Raw genomic sequence first — 5,651 nt, 5'->3', positions numbered from 1 at the left:
GGGGACACGGGTTTGAGCCCTGGTCCGGGAAGATCCCACATGCCGCGGAGCAACTAAGCCCGTGCGCCACAATTACTGAGCCTGCGCTCTAGAGCCCGCGAGCCACAACTACTGAAGCCCGCGCGCCTAAAGCCCGTGCTCCGCAACAAGAGAAGCCACCACAATGAGAAACCCGCGCACCGCAACGAAGAGTAGCCCCTGCTCACCGCAACTAGAGAAAGCCGGCGCTCAGCAACGAAGACCCAACGCAGCCAAAAATAAGTAAAATAAAATAAATACATTTATTAAAAAAACAAAAGTAGATACTAGTACAATACATTTTGATAATCTAATACATGATAAAGGAGGCACCATAAATCAATGGTAGAGACATGAATTCAGTAAAATTTTTGCCATATTTAGTTAATTATTTGGTTTAAAAATATTTTAGAGCCTTACTCCAGAATGCCTATTATTTTAAAAGTCAAATTAGGGGATTCCCTGGCTGTCCAGTGGTTAGGACTCTGCGCTTTCACTGCTGAGGGCCCTGATCGGGGAACTAAGATGCCAGGAACACCCAGCAGAAGGCAGAGATGGTTTAAAAGCAACCTCCCTTTTCCAAGTCTGCTTTTAAAAGCCCAAGCTCCCTGAGGGATATGTGCTGAGTAGAGAGAGGCCAACTGCATAGACTCCATCAATGTTTTTTTTTTAATTAACTTTATTTGAACTCATCATACATATTTCACATAAAAGATTCCTCACCTTTAAAATGAAGAGAGTGTATTAACCTAGGCATTCTCAACCTGGGGTTTAGTAGATCAGTGAACTTCAAAGAAAAAAACATTTCCTTTTCACTTTCAGTGATCTCTAACAAAAGTTAAATGTTTCCTTCAACTGCAAATATAAGTATCAAAGCACAGTTGTGTTAGAAGGACCTGTGACTTGTCACCAATGGAAATCACAAATATTTTCCTATCACATGACAGTTGTCCCAGATGCCTTGAAATATCATTTACACTCATTGCCACTTCAAAATCATGGGTAGTTATTAGACTGCTGCTAGATCTCGTTATTTAATAGATTAAATAAAGAAGTACATCTATCACACATTTATAATATTTAATACTTTGATAATCACATTTTCAATGTAGTTGGCTTCCTTTGTATTCCTATGTATGAAGTTTTATGCATTCAGAAACATTATTCTGAGAAGGCAGATTGAAAGGGCCCCTGGATCAAAAGAACCATGTAGAGCCCCTGGACTGAATGCTCTCTGGCTTTCAACGGACACATTGGTACATACCCAATATCTCTACCTGTTCCTCTTGGAAAGTGACTCACAACTTAGATAATCAGCTCTGTGACAAGGTTACAGTGATATTTTGATCATTCCATATATGACTTGAAGTACAACCTCAGGCCGAAACATCTGCAGGCTGAAACTTTTAAACTTAACCTTCCAGACAAACCCTTCTATTAAAATTATTCTCTAGGATTTTCACGGCAAAATGTAGGAAAACAGCACCAGAAAATGAACCAGAAAACACACGTCTTACTCCCACTTCTGCTATCTGATCCTGAGAAAGTCATTTAACTTCTCTGAACCTCATCTATAAACACATTTAGATGAGCTTTAAAATCTATAAGTTCCCAGCGGGGGGTGGGGAGGGGTGGAGGGATGAATTGGGAGATTGGAACTGACATATATACACTACTATATATAAAATAGATAACTAATAAGAACCTACTGTATAGCACAGGGAACTCTTCTCAATACACTGTAATGACCCATATGGGAAAAGAATCTAAAAAAAGAGTGGATATATGTATATGTATAACTGATTCAATTTGCTGTACATCAGAAACTAACACAACATTGTAAATCAAGTATACTACAATAAAAATTAATTAAAAAATAAAATAAAATCTATAAGTTCCCTTCACTATATGTATAGAATTAGTAAAATTCTATACTTCTGAAATTTTCTGCCTTTTTGCTGGGTGTGTTCTTTGGGATTTAGTTCTTAGTATTCTATCTTTAATTAGTTCATTCACTTATCAAATATTGAGGTGGGAATAACTAAGCAACTAAGCTAGAGAATTCTGGGAAAATTTTCTAATAAGTCATATTTAAGCTGGGCTTCAAAGGCTGAGTAGGATTCTGTGAAGAGAGGACTAGGACATTCCAGGCACAGAGGACATTGCTAATGCCCAGTGTGCTCAGGGCACAGAGCACACTGAGGGGCTTGATAGGAGTTCAAAGGAGACCAGATTTTGTTTGTTTGTTTGTTTTGCGGTAGGCGGGCCTCTCACTGTTGTGGCCTCTCCCGTTGCGGAGCACAGGCTCTGGACACGCAGGCTCAGCGGCCATGGCTCACGGGCCCAGCCGCTCCACGGCATGTGGGATCTTCCCGGACTGGTGCACGAACCCGTGTCCCCTGCATCAGCAGGCGGACTCCCAACCACTGCGCCACCAGGGAAGCCCAAAGGAGACCAGATTTGTACTGAGTCTGGGCTCCTTGCCTTATAAGAAATGGGAAGAAAGTATATAAACATTAGGTGAAGTGACATGGCCAGGTATGTGTTTTGGAAAACAGCCCTGAGAGGAATGTGAAGCGTGGGAGAAATTGAAATCACAGCGGTCAGTTAGAAAGGATACTGCAACATTTGAGGTAAGAGATCATGGAGACCCGAAACAAGGCACTGGCACAGAGAAACGAATGCAAAGAAGGAAGTAGCAGATCTTTATGAGAAACTGGGTGTGGTGACAAAAGAATCAAGGGTAACCCTAGTTTCTAGTGAGGACAACCATGTGAAGGGTGATGTTGAAAGGTGCAGTTCTTTTTTTTTTAATTTATTTGATTTAAGTATAGTTGATTTACAATTTTGTGTTAATTTCTGCTGTACAGCAAAGTGATTCAGTTATACATATATGTACATTCTTCTTCATATTCTTTTCCATTATGGTTTATCACAGGATGTATTTTTAAAAATTTTTATTGGAGTATAGTTGATTTAAAATGTTGTGTTAGTTTCAGGTGGACGGCAAAGTGAATCTGTTACACATATACATATATCCACTCTTTTTTAGATTCTTTTCCCATATAGGCCATTACAGAGTATTGAGTAGAGTTCCCTGTGCTATACAGTAGGTCTTTATTAGTTATCTATTTTATATATAGTAGTGTGTATATGTCAATCTCAATCTCCCACTTTATTCCTCCCCCACAAAAGGTGCAGTTCTTAACTAGAATAGGAAACACAAGAGGAAGAAAAGGCTCTCTGGGGAAGAAGGCTTAGCTTTGAAATGTTGAGTTTGAGGAGGCTGTTTGACCTCCAGAGAGAAATTCTGGCCAGCCCTTGGAAGCATGGGCATGGAATTCTCGGGAAAGGTACACCTGGAGATATATATAGAATTATAAACATCACATGAGGTAGCTGAAGCCCTTTCTTCAGCTTCCCCATCACCACCAGCAGCACCACCATCTGCCTGGTCTTTCTGCAGGGAGAGACCTTTCCAAGCTCCTCCAATCCTGACGCCTGAGCTTGCTAATTTTTTTTTGTGTGGTAAGCGGGCCTCTCACCGTTGTGGCCTCTCCCGTTGCGGAGCACAGGCTCCGGACGCGCAGGCTCAGCGGCCATGGCTCACGGGCCCAGCTGCTCCACGGCATGTGGGATCTTCCCGGACCGGGGCACGAACCCATGTCCCCTGCATCGGCAGGCAGACTCTTAACTACTGGGCCACCAGGGAAGCCCCTGAGCTTGCTATTAAGCCTTAAAACAATTGCTTCCTCCTCACTCCTACCTTTCCAACTCACCTTTCTTACTCTATAACACATCTCTGTATTAGTTAGAGTACAGGCAAAGTTGCTGTAGCAAAGAAACCGCAAAGTGCAATAGCTTATATATGATAGGAGTTTCTTTCTTATATACCAGTCCAGGGCCTGCAGGGCAGCTCTGTTCCATGACATACAGGAACCTAAGCTGGCGGGCAGCTCTGCCACTCTCAGCATCCCTCTTAGCACTGAAACGATTGTTCCAATCATCGCCATTTCCCAATTGGTGGGGAAAAAAATTCATGGCAAGCAGCTTCATCTTTATGGAGGTAATACACATAGCTTCTGCTCATATTGCATTGGCCCAAACTTGGTCACACAACCACACCTACCTTTGAGGGAGATCGGAAATGCAGCATCTTGCTGGGCAGTTGTGTGGTAAGCTCACACTCAGAGAGGCTCCTTTACTGAAGTGCAGAAAGGGAAAATGGACACCAGGAACAATTAGCAAACTGACATTTCTAAACCCCTGGCTGTCTAAATATCCACGCGCACCCTTATTTCCAAGACTAAACTACATTCATCCCTCCCCTCGGGAGATAATCCACAGTACGATCCATTTACTGAGTACAAAATAAAGTCTAATATCTCTGGGTAATGGGCAATCCTCTCCATCAAGTCTAGCTCCAGCTATCTGTATAATAACAGAACGTTACTCCCCCACCACTACACTACTCAACTTTCAGTATGTAATGTGAAGCAGAAACAGGATATCTACAGTGAAAACTCCCATTTGGAAAAGAGAAGAAAGGAAAGCACTTAGCAGTCACTGGTGCATAGCAAAAATGAACCATGTTGGACAAGAAGTGCAGATTCCCTCCCCCAGAGTGAAGGAAGTTCTCGTGTCAGGACTTGGATCTGCTCTCTGGGAGGAATGCTCTGTACCTGGTCCTCTCTGGACTTTGTCTTTGTCCATTATTCTCCATGATCATACCTGAAATGGGATGTAGAGAGATTACTATAGCTATATCAGCTTTCTTTTAGTTAACAATTGTGGGGTAAATGTCATTTCTTTTCTTTCTATCTTTTTTAATTCTCATGTATTTATTTATTTATTTGGCTGTGTCAGGTCTTAGTTGCAGCACGCAGGATCTTCGTTGCGGCATAGTGGGCTCTTCCTTGTGGTGCGCAGGCTCCAGAGCATGCAGGCTCAGTAGTTGCAGCACGTGGGCTCTCTACTAGAGGCTCTCTTAGTTCCCCAACCAGGAATCGAACCTGCATCCCCTGCCTTGGAAGGCGGATTCTTAACCACTGGACCACCAGGGAAGTCCTACTCTTATGTTTTAAATGTATCTCTTTAAACAACAGATAGTTGGGTTTTGTTTGTTTTCCATCTCAGGATCTTTGTTTTTTCACTGGAAAATTGAATAAATCAGACAAAGACAAATATCATATGATATCACTTATATGTGGAATCTAAAAAAGTGGTACAAATGAACTTATTTACAAAACAGAATCAGACTCACAAACTTAGAAAACAAACTTATGACTAACAAGGGGGAAAGGTGGGGGGAGGGATAAATTAGGGGGTTGGGATTAACATATACACATTACTATACATAAGATACATAATCAACAAGGACCTGCTGTATAGCACAGGGAACTCTACTCAATACTCTGTAATAACTGATACGGGAAAGGAATCTGAAAATGAATAGATATAAGTAAAAAAAAAAAAGAAAGTTGAGTTCACTTATATTCAATGTAATTACTGATATATTTTTGTTTAAATCTACTGTCTTATTACATACGTCTCTTTTCCCTTCTGCTCTGTGTTCCTTTTTCATTTTTCCCTTGCCTTCTTTTGGATTAATCATTTTTATCATTCATTTCAAA

The sequence above is a fragment of the Leucopleurus acutus genome, assembly GCF_964270905.1.
Source record: "Leucopleurus acutus genome assembly, chromosome: X".
In the NCBI taxonomy this organism is placed as follows: domain Eukaryota; kingdom Metazoa; phylum Chordata; class Mammalia; order Artiodactyla; family Delphinidae; genus Leucopleurus; species Leucopleurus acutus.
This window is presented reverse-complemented; position numbering follows the sequence as displayed.